A 16,166-nucleotide genomic window follows, 5' to 3' on the forward strand; every position below is an offset into this window, starting at 1 on the left:
GGACAATGTGGTTAGATTAAGGAGAATCTTAGCTTTAAAATGGTGTATAATACTTGTATGTGTGAAAAATTTGAATTATGACATTTTTGTTGTTTTGAATTTGGCGCTCTGATTTTTCACTGGCTGTTGTCAAAATCAATCCCGTTAACAAGATCCTATCTCGAAGGGGTCCTCAACAGGTTAAACAGGCTGTTACTGTACTGTATATCTGCACCACAGGAGCCTTGGGCTGAGCCTCTGACCTAACAGGCCTTCCCAAGAGCACCTTCTAAAAGATTTCAGGTTGAGAAGAGGTCAAGATGAAGGTTTGAACAGCTCAGGATCAGTACAGAGTCAGACTAGGGCAACTTGCTGTGTCTGTGTGTGTGTATGTATATACGCAAAAGACTTATCAAGCAGAGAAGAATATAATATAATATAAATATATATATATATATATATATAAATATATATATATATATATATATATATATATATATATAAAAAAAAATTTAACTAGGCAAGTCAGTTAAGGTAAAATAAATTTTAAAAAATTAAAATGACAGAGCTCTAGAATTCCTCTGTGGAGATTGGAGAACATCTCAACCATCTCTGCAGCACTCCACCAATTATGTTAGAGTGGCCAGACAGAAGCCACTCCTCAGTAAAAGGTACATGACAGCCCGCTTGGAGTTTGCCAAAAGGCACCTAAAGACTCTCAGACCATGAGAAACAAGATTCTCTGGTTTGATGAAACCAAGATTTAACTATTTGGCCTGAATGCCAAGCATCGCGTCTGGAGGAAACTTGGCACCATCCCTACGGAATATATATAGTTAACCTTTACTTAACTAGGCAAGTGCTGTGGGGATGTTTTTCAGCAGCAGGGACTGAGAGACTTGTCAGGATGAGGGAAAGATGAGCAGAGCAAAGTAGAGAGAGATCCTTGATGAAAACCTGCTCTCAGGACCTCAGACTGGGGAGAAAGTTCACCTTCCAACCAGACAACGACCCTAAGCACACAGCTAAGACAACGCAGGAGTGGCTTCGGGACAAGTCTCAATGTCCTTGAGTGGCCCAGCCAGAGCCCGATCTCTGGAGAGACATGAAAATAGCTGTGCAGCAACGTACCCCAACTAACCTGACAGAGCTTGAGAGGATCTGCAGAGAAAAATGGGAGAAACTCCCCAAATACAGGTGTGCCAAGCTTGTAGCATCATACCCAAGAAGACTCGAGGCTGTAATCACTGCCAAAGGTGCTTCAACAAAGTACTGTGTAAAGGGTCTGAATACTTATGTAAATGTGATTTTTTTTTAACACATTTGCAAGAATGTAAAAAAACTGTTTTTGGTTTGTCATTATGGGGTATTGTGTGTAGATTGATGAGGAAAAAAACAATACATTTTAGAATAAGGTTGTAAAGTAACAAAATGTGTTAAAGGTCAAGGGGTCGGAATACTTTCCGAAGGAACCGTATGTACAGTATTTATGTATGGCCTCTGACACTTGTAAAATTATAGGGCCTTGCACTTTGCGGTGTCTTGAGATCTATGGACCACATAACTATCTTGTTGGTTTGTTGGTGTTTGTGTGTAGTTTTGAACCAGTCTTTCCACAGTGTCTGCCCCAGGATCATTTGAGGTCATTTTGTGTGCACAGCATGGTCTTCCCTCCAAGCAACACATTAACACACCAAGCCCCTTTAACACAAAGACTCCATTAAATGTTTCCCTGCCTTGTTTTAATAAAGAGTCATGGAAACCAAATTCATTTGACATGTTACATTTTCTGTAAGCCCTTCAGACAGTCTGTCTTTTACAGAGTAGAGATGAGAGAGCAATAGAGATGAACAGAGAGAGAGAGAGAGAGAGACAGAAGGAGAGAGAGAAAGAGTGACAGCGAGAGTGAGAGAAATATTCAACTTTCCCAGAAGACACCAGCTGGGCCATCTGTCTGGTGAGTCAGTCCCTGGCTCCGTCTCTATATAGTGCACTACTTTTGACCTGTGCCTATAGGGCTCTGGTCAATAGTAATGCACTATAGGGAATAGGGTGCATTTGAGATCCAGCCTAACAGGGCTGCTAGAATCACTAGCACTCAGTAGGCCCATATCATACAGATATAATTTCAAAAATATATATATATTATTTAACCTTTACTTAACTAGGCAAGTCAGTTAAGAACAAATTCTTATTTACAATGACGGCCTACACCAGCCAAACCCGGACGACGCTGGGCCAATTGTGCGCCGCCATATGGGACGCCCAATTACGGCCGGTTGTGATACAACCTGGATTCGAACCAGAGTGTCTGTAGTGTCGCCTCTAGCACTGAGATGCAGTGCCTTAGACCACTGCGCCATTCGGGAGCCCAAAACAGTTAGTCAGCAAACACTTAGGCTCAATCCCAATACCTCCCGTTTTGTGCAATCCCGCAAGCCCCATCGAGTCGTAGTGTGTCCCAATTCAACTTCTAGTTGGCCCTCCAAATGCAGACTTTATATCTAGTGTTTCCGAAAACTCCCATGAAGCTCTGCGACCCAACCCTGTAGAGTTGCTTCAAGAATACAATAAACTAGGATGGAAGCAAATGTAAGTAATTATTACTTCATCAGGAATCATGCAGAAAATGTACAGTTAAGAGGAATATGTTAACGCAAGAGATTGGCATGCAATGTAGCTGAATTAAGGTAGCTAGCTAACTCTTTTCTTGCTTATTGGGGGAGGATAAAAATACATGTATACCTACGGATGCGTAGCTATGTAGCCGATCTGTGTATGGACTAAAACTTTTGGTATAAATATAATTTCTGAACAGTAGTTTGGCATTTTTATTGCTTCCACTGGTTAATCATTAATCCCAAAGAAATTACAGAAAATGAGTGAGTGAATGAAATGCAACTGTTACATGTCAAACTGCTATGGAATGAAAGTGCTGCTTCAGTACTACTCCACATTGTTGTGATTGAGCCTTAGCCAGGCAGTTAGGCTTAGTAAAAGAAACGTCCTCTCACTGTTAACCAAGTTTATTTTCAGCAAACTTAACATGTGTAAATATTTGTATGAACATAAGATTCAACAAGAGACATATAAACTGAACAGGTTCCACAGACATGTGACTAACAGAAATGGAATAATGTATCATTGAACAAAGGGGGAGTCAAAATCAAAAGTAACAGTCAGTATCTGGTGTGGCCACCAACTGCATTAAGTCCAAATCGATCCCGCTCCAGAGTACAGGCCTCGGTGTAACGCTCATTCCTTCGACGATAAACGAGAATCCGACCATCACCCATGGTGAGACAAAACCTCGACTCGTCAGTGAAGAGCACTTTTTGCCAGTCCTGTCTGGTCCAGCGATGGTGGGTTTGTGCCCATAGGCGACGTTGTTGCCTCTCTCAGCCTATTGCGGAGAGTCTGAGCACTGATGGAGGGATTGTGCGTTCCTGGTGTAACTCGGGCAGTTGTTGTTGCCATCCTGTACCTGTCCCGCAGGTGTGATGTTTGGATGTAACGATCCTGTGCAGGTGTTGTTACACGTGGTCTGCCACTGTGAGGACGATCAGCTGTCTGTCCTGTCTCCCTGTAGCGCTGTCTTAGGCGTCTCAGTACAGACATTGCACGTTCACGCAGAGGAGCAAGGACCCTGGGCATCTTTCTTTTGATGTTTTTCAGAGTCAGTAGAAAAGCCTCTTTAGTGTCCTAAGTTTTCATAACTGTGACCTTAATTGCCTACCATCTGTAAGCTGTTAGTGTCGTAACAACCGTTCCACAGGTGCATCTTCATTAATTGTTTATGGTTCATTGAACAAGCGTGGGAAAGGGTTCAAACCCTTTACAATGAATATCTGTGAAGATAATTCGTATAAATATCTTTGAAAGACAGGGTCCTGAAAAAGGGACATTTATTTTTATGCTGAGTTTATATACAAAAGAAAGCAAGTCGCAGGAAGGGAGAAACACACTGAGCTACAAATAACAGAGACACAATAAAGGGTTTCCAGAACACTCTCTCCTGTACACACACACACCAACACAGACCCACAGAGCGTAGAAGCAACCCACCTGATCAGACCTGCTACTCTGGTTCCTTCAGTTAGTGTGCCAGAAGGCTCATGACGCTCCACCCCTTCACTTCACTGTACCGCCTTAGAGCCTGCCTGTCAGAGTGAGAGTGAAAGAGTGAGAGAGAGAGAGAAGGAAAAGGACTGTCACCAAGGAATTGAAGGATTTTACACACAGTATACAAATGAGAGACAGGAGTTGCTAAAAAACCTTTGAGGAAGTACCGTACATACAAAGCTCATTCAAAAAATATCCTCAAATGCATTTACCACCAATCACCAGTAGATGGGGCAGACTGCACATACAAACAATACAGAGCTGTAGCCAAATGGCGTATACACACAGTTGAAGTCAGAAGTTTACATACACCTTAGCCAAATACATTGAAACTCAGTTTTTCACTATTCCTGACATTAATCCTTGTAAAAAATTCCCTGTCTTAGGTCAGTTAGGATCACCACTTTATTTTAAGAACGTTAAATGTCAAGACATCGACAAATGTCTTGTTCACAAACTATAGTTTTGGTAAGTCGGTTAGGACATCTACTTTGTGCATGACAGAAGTAATTTTTCCAACAATTGTTTACAGACAGATTATTTCACTTAATCATAATTCTAGTGGGTCAGAAGTTTATATGCACTAAGTTGACTGTGCCTTTAAACAGCTTGGAAAATTCCAGAAAATGATGGCATGGCTTTAGAAGATTCTGATAGGCTAATTGACATCATTTGAGTTAATTGGAGGTGTACCTGTAGATGTATTTCAAGGCCTACCTTCAAACTCAGTGCCTCTTTGCTTGACATCATGGGAAAATCAAAAGAAATCAGCCAAGACCTTAGAAAAACAATTTTAGACCTCCACAACTCTGGTTCATCCTTGGGAGCAATTTCCAAACGCCTGAAGGTACCACGTTCATCTGTACAAACAATAGTACGCAAGTATAAACACCATAGGACCACGCAGCCGTCATACCGCTCAGGTAGGAGACGCGTTCTGTCTCCTAGAGATGAACGTACTTTGGTGCGAAAAGTGCAAATCAATCCCAGAACAACAGAAAAGGACCTTGTGAAGATACTGGAGGAAACAGGTACAAAGGTATCTATATCCACAGTAAAACGAGTCCTATATCGACATAACCTGAAAGGCCGCTCAGCAAGGAAGAAGCCACTGCTCCAAAGCCTCCATTAAAAAAAGCCAGACTACGGTTTGCAACTGCACATGGGGACGAAGATCGTACTTTTTGGAGAAATGTCCTCTGGTCTGATGAAACAAAAATAGAACTGTTTGGACATAATAACCATCGTTATTTTTGGAGGAAAAAGGGGGAGGTTTGCAAGCCGAAGAACACCATCCCAACCGTGAAGCACGGAGGTGGCAGCATCATGTTGTGGGGGTGCTTTGCTGCAGGAGGGACAGGTGCACTTCACAAAATAGATGGCATCATGAGGAGGAAAATTATGTGGATATATTGAAGCAACATTTCAAGACATCAGTCAGGAAGTTAAAGCTTGGTTGCAAATGGGTCTTCCAAATGAACAATGACCCCAAGCATACTTCCAAAGTTGTGGCAAAATGGCTTAAGGACAACAAAGTCATGGTATTGGAGTGGCCATCACAAAGCCCTGACCTCAATATTATAGAAAACTTGTGGGCAGAACTGAAAAGGCGTGTGCGAGCAAGGAGGCCTACAAACCTGACTCAGTTACACCAGCTCTGTCTGGCGGAATGGGCCAAAATTCACCCAACTTATTGTGGGAAGCTTGTGGACGGCTACCCGAAACGTTTGACTCAAGTTAAACAATTAAAAAGGCAATGCTACCAAATACTAATTGAGTGTATGTAAACTTCTGACCCACTGGGAATGTGATGAAAGAAATAAAAGCTGAAATAAATCATTCTCTCTGCTATTATTCTGACATTTCACATTCTTAAAATAAAGTGGTGATCCTAACTGATCTAAGACAGGGAATCATTACTAGGATTAAATGTCAGGAATTGTGAAAAACTGAGTTTAAATATATTTGGCTAAGGTGTATGTAAAATTCCAACTTCAACTGTATATATCTCATTGGCTGTAGCCCAGCGTATACTAGACCAGAGTTCATGAAAAACATTCCCTACAACTCATACCTGTGCTGCCTTTCCCAGAATGAGAGAAACTAGGCAGCTAAATATCAAGCTATGACTCAAAATCACTCAGCTTCCTCTTGATGTCTATGAAGAGAGAAGCTGCCGAGATCTCCTCTCCTGCCTGGTTTGGTTTTATTTAGCCACCCTGGATATGTGACCTGTCTGTCTGGGACTAGCTAGCAGTGAGATTGAACCTTTCTCAATAATGAGCTTTTGTAATAAATTGAAGTGTTTTTTCACCCCCACTTTGTCCATCCAGGACCTGGTTTCCCAGGATAAGTTTCTCATTCCGTGCCATGCAGCCGTGCATTAATTCAATTGAATATTGTGTCAGTGCCATGGAGAGGCGACCTCTGACGCATAAGTGTATGTAGTGGGGTGGGGGGGTAACAGTGGAATGCGGCAGTGCGGGGAATGTAACCTCAACTCACCCAGCAGTACTATTAAGGGTGAGAGCTCCACAAAGAGCTGCACTGTATGCATGGGAATGGACTGAACAAGGAGAAGGAGCGAGAAGAGAGGAAGGAGGAGAGAGGGGGGAGAGGAAGCAGAGCGGGAGGATAGAGGGGGAGAGAGAGGGATGAGTGGCCTAAAAGTTTTTTTAAAATAGGGAGTGAGTGAATGAATATCTCTGGTCATTCGTTCGATGGCATTAACCATCCAGCTAGGTGGAAAGAAGCTAAGCCAAGATGTGCCCCCTCCTCAGCCCCTTGCTTCTCTCACTCAGTCCTCTCCTTGCCCGGCTGCCTGCCTCATTTCGCCTTGCCTGCTTTGAATGACAATAGAACCTTGACAGGGGGTGAGATCACTGGTGGCCATCTCCACTGCCCTCACCTGAAGAGGTCACACAGTCAGTCGGACAGGCCTCCAGGGAAAATGACACACATGGTCTCTCTTGCTCTCTCAGTATGTGTCTTTCTCGCTCTCTGTGGCTCAGTTGGTAGAGCATGGCACTTGAAATGCCAGGGTTGTGGGTTTGTTTCCCACGGTGGACCAGTATTTTTTTTAAATGTGTCTCTCACTCTGCGTCTGTGTCTTTCTCCAATTCAATTCAAAGGGCTTTATTAGCATGGGAAACATATGTTTACATTACCAAATCAAGCGAAATATAGTATCAGTCAAAAGTTTGGACACACCTACTCATTCAAGGGTATTTCTTTATTTTCACATTGTAGAAAAATTGTGAAGAGAGAATGCCAAGAATGGGCAAAGCTGTCAAGGCAAAGGGTGGCTACTTTGAAGAATCTCAAATCTATTTTGATTTGTTTAACACTTTTTTGTTTACTACATGATTCCATGTGTTATTTCATAGTTTTGATGTCTTAACTATTAATGTAGAAAATAGTACAAAAAAAAGAAAATCCCTGGATTGAGTAGGTGTGTCCAAACCTTTGACTGGTACTGTACATAATAAACAAAATATTTACAGTAAACATTACACAAAGTTCCAAAGGAATAGACACATTTCAATGTCATATTATGGCTGTGTGTGTGTGTGTGTGTGTGTGTGTGTGTGTGTGTGTGTGTGTGTGTGTGTGTTGTAACGATGTGCAAATAGTGAAAGTACAAAAGGGAAAATAAATAAACCAAAATATGGGTTGTATTTACAATAGTGTTGCCCTTTGCTTGTGGCAACAGGTCACAAATATTGCTGCTGTGAACACTGTGGTATTTCACCCAATAGATATGGGAGTTTATCAAAATTGGATTTGTTTTCAAATTCTTTGTGTATCTGTGTAATCTGGCAAATATATGGTCATACAGTGGGGGGAAAAAGTATTTGATCCCCTGCTGATTTTGTACGTTTGCCCACTGATAAAGAAAGGATCAGTCTATAATTTTAATGGTAGGTTTATTTGAACAGTGAGAGACGGCCAAGGCAACAAAGGAGTGGCTCGAGAAGAAGCACTTTAAGGTCCTGGAGTGGCCTAGCCAGTTTTTCTGGATGTTTTTGTTGTTATTCTGTCTCTCACTGTTCAAATAAACCTACCATTAAAATTATAGACTGATCATTTCTTTGTAAGTGGGCAAACGCACAAAATCAGCAGGGGATAAAATACTTTTTTCCCCCACTGTACATTTGGCAGGAGGTTAGGAAGTGCAGCTCAGTTTCCACCTCATTTTGTGGGCAGACCGCTTCTCTCAATAGCAAGGCTATGTTCACTGAGTCTGTACATAGTCAAAGCTTTCCTTAAGTTTGGGTCAGTCACAGTGGTCAGGTGTTCTGCCACTGTGTACTCTCCGTTTAGGATCAAATAGCATCCCAGTTGGCTCAGTTTTTTTGTCAATTCATTCCAATGTGTCAAATAATTATATTTTTATTTTCTCATGATATGGTTGGGTCTAATTGTATTGCTGTCCTGGTGCTCTGTTTGTATTTGTGAACAGAACCCCAGGACCAGCTTGCTTAGGGGACTCTTCTCCAGGTTCATCTCTCTTTAGGTGATGGCTTTGTTATGGACGGTTTGGGAATCGCTTCCTTTTAGGTGGTAGTAAAATGTTCTGGATTGAAATCATTAGCAGGTATCGGCCTAATTCTGCTCTGTATGCATTATTTGGCGTTTTATTAGGTACACAGAGGATGTTTTTGCAGAATTTGGTGTTTGTCCCATTTTGTGAATTCTTGGTTGGTGAGCGGACGCCAGACCTCCCAACCATAAAAGGGCAATGGGTTCTATAACTGCTTAAAGTATTTTTTTGCCATTTTATGTTGCTTTTGATGCCGTAGAAGGGCCTTCTTGCCTTGTCTCTCAGATTGTTCACAGCTTTGTGGAAATTACCTGTGGCGCTGATGTTTAGGCCGAGGTATGTATAATTTGTTGTGTGCTCTAGGGCAACGGTGTCTAGATGGAATTTGTATTTGTGGTCCTGGCGACTGGACCTTTTTTGGAACGCCATTATTTGTATTTTACTAAGATTTACTGTCAGGGCCCAGGTCTGACAGAATCTGTGCAGAAGATCTTGGTGCTGCTGTAGGGCCTCCTTGGTTGGTGACAGAAGCACCAGATAGATCACCAGCAAACAGTAGACATTTGACTTCAGATTCTAGTGGGGTGAGGCCGGGTGCTGCAGACTGTTCTTGTGTCCCCGCAAATTCGTTGATATACATGTTGAAGAGGGTGGGGCTCAAGCTGCATCCCTGTCTCACCCCACGGCCATGTGGGAAGAAATGTGTGTGTTTTTTTTGCCAATTTTAACCGTACAATTATTGTTTGTGTACATGGATTTTATAATGTCGTAGGTTTTTCCCCCAACACCACTTTCCAATTTGTATAGCAGACACTCATACCAAATTAAGGCAAAAGCTTTTTTGAAATCAACAATGCCGTTGCTTTGGTTTGTTTGTTTGTCAATTTGGGTGTACAGGGTGAATACGTGGTCTGTCACATGGTAATTTGATAAAAACCCAATTTGACATTTGCTCAGTACCTTGTTTTCACTGAGGAAATGTAGGAGTCTGCTGTTAATGATAATGCTGAGGATTTTTCAAAGGATGCCATTGACACATATCCCACGGTAGTTATTGGGGTCAAATTTGTCTCTAGTTTTGTTGATTGGGGTGATTAGTCCTTGGTTCCAAAAAATGGGGAAGATGCCAGAGCTGAGGATGGTTTTAAAGAGTTTAATATGGCCAATTGGAATTTGTGGTCTGTATATTTGATCATTTAATGTAGTATACCATCAAGACCACAGAGTTGGAGGGTTTGTATGTTGTCATGAAGTTAATTCAATGTTATTGGAGAATCCAGTGGGTTCCGGTAGTCTTTAACAGCTGATTCTAAGATTTGTAATTGACCATGTAGATATTTTTGCTGTTTGTTCTTTGTTATAAAGCCCAAAAAATTGGAGAAGTGGTTTATCCATCTATCCGATTTGGATAGATAACGCTTCATGTTGTTGTTTGTTTAGTGTTTTCCAATTTTCCCAGAAGTTGTTAGATTCTATGGATTTTTCAATTACATTAAGCAGATATGACATGCTGTTACTTCTTTTTCTGTAGTGCATTTCTGTATTGTTTTAGTGATTTTAGTGAATGCGTAGGCTCAGTTTTTCTGGGTGTAGGTTTTTGGTTGGATAAGGTTCTCAATTTCTTTCTTAGGTTTTTGCATTATTAATAAAACAGTTTGTCACTGTTGTTAATTTTCTTAGGTTGTCTGCTTGAAATGTTTAGATTTGACAGGGAGGTCAAATACACTGTTTTGGTTTCTACTGACAAGTTTACACCTTCACTATTACAGTGGAACGTTTTGTCCAGGAAATTGTATAAAAGGGATTGAATTTGTGGTTGCCCAATAGTTTTTTGGTATGTTTCTACACTACTTTCCTTCCATCTATTGCATTTTGTTATATTTCGCAGTTCCTTTGGCTTTGATGCCTCACGATTGAGTATTGCTCTGTTCAAGTAGACTGGGATTTGCTGTGATCTGATAGGGGAGTTAGTGGGCTGACTGTGAATGCTCTGAGAGACTCTGGGTTGAGGTCAGTGATAAAGTAATCTACAGTACTACTGCCAAGGGATGAGCTGTAGGTGTACCTACCATAGGAGTCTCCTCAATTTAAAAATATATATATTTGCCACTTCTCAACAAAAACAATCTTGATCAACCAAACAAATCGACCAGTCGAATAAATGGGGGTCAGCCAAATTGCAACACAGCGCAACTCTCATTACCTTCCGTAGTGTGAATTTACCTTAAGCCACCAGTAGTTGTGCCTTACCTACACAATGCCCCAAACTGAGTAGAGGATGGGCTAACTTTAAAGCACAACTGATGGCAATAAACAACTTCTCTGATAGGATGTTTTCTATGTGGCATCAATATTAGTCAGAAACATTTATTTTACTGTCAAATTTTACTACAATTTTGGTAATAAAGTCAATCTTGTCCAAAACTGAGTTTTGTAATTGAGTTCGTCATGACTTAGGCTAATAGAGGGTTGGGTTTTGATTTCGACAATGCTCACTAACACAGGACTCACAGCTGCAGTGATTGTGCTCCATCCAATCTTACCACAGTGAATCTGACTTTGTTTACATAAGACAACACGTTGCACATTTTTTTACTTGAAAAACACTGCACCTTAGCTAGATGTAAAATGTTTTATTCATTCTGACTATTTTGAGGAAGTGATACTGGCTATGCACCTATGGTGTCTTATGGAAGACAAACATCAGTAACTGCCCCCCAAGACTGAAATCTCGTTTTTCTTAATGAACAACAGAGAAACACAAGCAGAATCGGTGCAGAACAATGTCCTCAGTCAGACAAGTCAATCAGCTAGTCAGCCAGTCAGCCAGTGTTTGCTAGGTCAAGTCAAGGGAGCTGCAGTCAGTAAAATCAGTCTCTGTGGGAGGGAGGATGGAGGGTTAGACCATTAGTATATGCATAATTGAAAAGGCTGTTTGAAGGACAGCTTTCAGAGCATACTGCTACATTTTATAATCTTATTTTTACACCGAACAAAAAATAAACAACATCTAAAGTGTAGGATTCATCAGCTGAAATAAAAAAATCCCTTAAGTTTTCCATACACACAAAAAGCTTATTTTTCTCAAATGTTGCGCACAATTTTATTTACATCCCTTTTAATAAACATTTCTCATTTGCCAATCAAAAAGCTGATTAAACAGCATGATCATTACACAGGTGCACCTTGTGACTGTGGACAATACAAGGCGACTTTAAAATGTGCAGTTTTGTCACAACACAATGCTACAGATGTCTCAAGTGTTGAGGGAGCGTGATTGAGGAAGTTGACTGATTTCCTCATATGAACTGTAGCTCAGTAAAACCTTTGAATTAGCTACATGTTGTGTTCATATTTTTGTTCATTATATTTAAAAAAATAAAAAAATAAAAATAAAGATTACACAATACAACAGCAATAGTGTTGTACCTGATCACATGTACTATTATTAGTATTTCATTAACCTCATTGTACTGTATTCACTGAAATGCTGGACCATTAAACTGCTTTGGCAATATCTACAAATTGTATTTCATGCCAATAAAGCGAACTTAATTTTAGAGAGAGGAGGGAGAGAGAAGAGAAGGAAGAGCGAGGAGAGAGGATAAAGAGAAGGGAGAGAGAGAGAGACAGGGATGGATTATATGATGGATTGATTGTATTACAAAACCCTCCAAAGCGGTGTTGGGTGGTAAAGTATACGACATCATAAAATATATTTACACATGTAGTTTAAATTGAACAATAAAATAACCATGTTTTTTGCAGAAGGGCAAGGGGTGAGAGAAGGGTGTAGTTTAAGTCCAACCCTGTTTAACATCTACATCAACGAACCAGCAGTGTTGTTGGACCGATCTGCAGCCCCTGGATTCATCCTAAAAGATGAGGTCAGACTCCTCCTCTACGCAGATGACTTTGTCCTACTGTCACCAACAGAGCTCGGTCTACACTAAAGGCACCAAAAAAAAAATATTTTCTTTTTTTTCTTCCTTTGGGGGTAGATCAGCTTTAATATTGCAGATAGATTGTAGCTTCCATCAATGTAATTGTCTGCATCACTTCCAATCACCCATATATTTTTTTGTATATACTTGGATAAACTTGGATTAGCTAACAACACGTGACATTGGAACACAGGAGTGATGGTTGCTGATAATGGGCCTCTGTACGCCCATGTAGATATTCCATAAAAAATCTGCTGTTTCCAGCTACAATAGTCATTTACAACATTACCAATGTCTACACTGTATTTCTGATCAATTTGATGTTATTTTAATGGACTTTTTTTTGTTGCTTTTCTTTCAAAAACAAGGACATTTCTAAGTGACCCCAAACTTTTGAACAGTGGTGTACGTTTTACGGAAACAGTATGGTTTACATTAGTTGTTATCTTGTTATTATTAGTACCAACCTTCAGCTCTATTCAACCCCTCCCATCTATCTCTTAACATCATTCATATTGGATTTTTATTTGCCTTGTTTTTTTCAACTGTGCTGTGATGTTTCACTACAGTTCTGAACCTTTCTCATCTCATTGTTTCTACAGATTGTAAATTGAAAATAAACGTTTTTTTGCTAAAAGTATTTAATTATTGATCGATTAACTATGACTTTCAGATCGCCCAGTAGTGCTATCGGCAGGGTTATCTCCAGGTAAATATTGCAATTCTTCAGCCATTCCTGGACCTGTGACCAAAAGCTACAAAAAAAAACAAATGATCTAATGATTCTGCCTCCTCCCAGCTAAATCTACAGAGCTGGGAGGATTGTTATTTTTGGGGGGATACATTCTATTGGTTGCAAGAATTTAGCATAATCATTTAAATTGACAAACTAAGTTTTGAATCCGGCGTCGTTTTGTGTATCAGTTCATAAACCATGTGCCATGGAATCGGTACGTCAAAAATCTCTTCCCAACTACTTTGCCATCTACTTGCCACGGCTGTCAATTTTTGGGCCCTTGAATGAAACTGGAATACTTTTTTATTTATCACAATTTTCTTTAACCATTTATGGTCTTTAATGCAGGGCCGACAGACAAGTTCCTTTCTTTTTACCCCTTCCACTTTCCTCTTCCATTTGTGTGGTCATGCTGCAATTAGTTGGTTATAATTTTGGGTAAAGCAGACATTTCCATGTTTTTGTTTTCTGCATGTGTGACAACTCCACCAGTCCTATTAATGAGATCATTTACGAAGATTATACTTTTTTTTTATCAATTATTATATTTGAGTTTAAGCACAATATTTGTTGTATTATTTGTTCTGTCTTTTCAGTTGGATTGAATTAAAATTGCAACCAACTTTTTATGGCTTGTTTTAAAAATGGCGATATTTGGGAGATGATTTCCTTTTCAAATTACTGAAAGTGAGAGGTGCAATCTGAATAAAGGGAAAAAGGCCTTTGGTGAGACATTCTTACTAATTTGCTAGAGAACCAGTTTGGATTTAAGTACAACTTTTGTATGACTGATGCCTTTCGTGAAAGGTTTAATGCTTTAATATTTAATCATTTCCGCCCTCCGAAATCATATTTATTATATAAATAGGCTGTTTAATTTTGTCTGGCTTTCTGTTCCAAATCAAATTGAATATTTTTAGCTCACATAATTAAAAAAAACATGTCGCTAGGTGTAGGCAAGGCCATAAGCAAAGAGGTAAACTGGGATATGACTAAAGAGTTAATCAGGGTGATTTTTCCACAAATAGACAGGTATCTTCCTTTCCACGGTAGCAAGATCTTATCTATTTTTGCTAACTTTCTATAAACATTTATTGTTATGAGATAATTTCTTTACCGTTAGACCCTTTTATTGGTAAACTACATGGTAATGTAAAAGCTGTATTTGTTTGTGATCCAATACATAATATAGTACATTTATCATAATTTTTCTTACCTCTCTGGATTACAACAAAATTATCTAAGATCCTCTATGAGGCTGTGGAGGGTTCCAAATTGTGGATTTAAAAGAGAACATGAATCATCAGTGTACAATGACACCTTTGTTTTTAAGCCCTGGATTTCTAGGCCCTTGATACTATTGTTGGATCTGACTTTAATAGCTGACATTTCAAATGGCCATAATAGATAGATATGCCGATAGTGGACAACCTTATTTTACTCCTCTTGACAATTTAAAACCTTTTGAAAAGTAGCCATTATTTACTATTTCACACCTAGGGTTACTATACATGATTTTAACCCATTTTATAAAAGATTCTCCAAAATTTAAATGTTCCAGGCATTTATATATAAACTCCAGTCGTACTTTAACAAAAGCCTTTTCAAAGTCAGCTATGAATAGCAGGCCTGGTTTCCCAGATTTTTCATAGTGTTCTATTGTTTCCAGTACTTGTCTTATATTATCATCTCCAATGTACCGTCCATGTAAAAAAACCTGTCTGCTTAGAATGAATAATGTCCAACAATACCTTTTGAATTCTATGCGCTATTCATTTTGCATCACAACACTGAACTGTAAGGGGCCTCCAATTTTTTTAATGGACTGGATCTTTAGATTACCCACTATTTCAGTAATAATGAACTCAGACCTTCTTGTTGAGTGCATGGTAATCTACCATTTACATAGGACTGGTTAAAACATGCTGATAACAGTCCTCTTAGTACAGTTGAATTCGGAAGTTTACATTAGAGGTCGACCGATTATGATTTTTCAACCCCGACACTGATTATTGGAGGGCCAAAAAAACCGATACCGATTAATCGGCTGATTTAAAAAAAAAATGTAATAATGACTATTACAACAATACTGAATGAACACTTATTTTAACTTAATATAATACATCAATAAAATCAAATTAGCCTCAAATAAATAATGAAACAGGTTCAATTTGGTTTAAATAATGCAAAAACAAAAGTGTTGGAGAAGAAGGTAAAAGGGCATTATGTGCCATGTAAGAAAGTTAACGTTTAAGTTCCTTGCTCAGAACATGAGAACATATGAAAGCTGGTGGTTCCTTTTAACATGAGTCTTCAATATTCCCAGGTAAGAAGTTTTAGGTTGTAGTTATTATAGGAATTATAGGACTATTTCTCTCTATACGATTTGTATTTCATATACCTTTGACTATTGGATGTTCTTATAGGCACTTTAGTATTGTCAGTGTAACAGTATAGCTTCCATCCCTCTCTTCGCTCCTACCTGGGCTCAAACCAGGAACACATCGACAACAGCCACCCTCGAAGCAGCGTTACCCATGTAGAGCAAGGGAAACAACTACTCCAAGTCTCAGAGCGAGTGACATTTGAAACGCTATTAGCGCGCACCCGCAAACTAGCTAGCCATTTCATATCGGTTACACCAGCCTAATCTCGGGGGTTGACAGGCTTGAAGTCATAAACAGCGCAATGCATTGCGAAGGGCTGCTGGCAAAACACACGAAAGTGCTGTTTTGAATGAATGCTTACGAGCCTGCTGGTGCCTACCATCGCTCAGTCAGACTGCTCTATCAAATCATAGACTTAATTATAACATAATAACACACAGAAACACGAGCCTTAG

General features: G+C 39.6%; 1 protein-coding gene across 6 annotated transcripts in view; it reads right to left on the reverse strand.

The window, feature by feature from the left end:
- Positions 1-16,166, reverse strand: part of mpp7a (MAGUK p55 scaffold protein 7a) — a 339,487-nt gene that overhangs the window by 256,401 nt on the left and 66,920 nt on the right. For 5 of the 6 annotated variants that reach the window (XM_014157501.2, XM_014157503.2, XM_014157498.2 and 2 more), the window contains one exon: positions 4,045-4,139. The exons of the other annotated variant lie outside the window; for it this stretch is intronic. The gene's annotated coding sequence lies outside the window, so the exon portion shown is untranslated. The remainder of the gene's footprint in view (positions 1-4,044; positions 4,140-16,166) is intronic. 6 annotated transcript variants of the gene reach the window in all.

The sequence above is a fragment of the Salmo salar genome, chromosome ssa19 (genome assembly GCF_905237065.1).
Source record: "Salmo salar chromosome ssa19, Ssal_v3.1, whole genome shotgun sequence".
Taxonomy (NCBI): domain Eukaryota; kingdom Metazoa; phylum Chordata; class Actinopteri; order Salmoniformes; family Salmonidae; genus Salmo; species Salmo salar.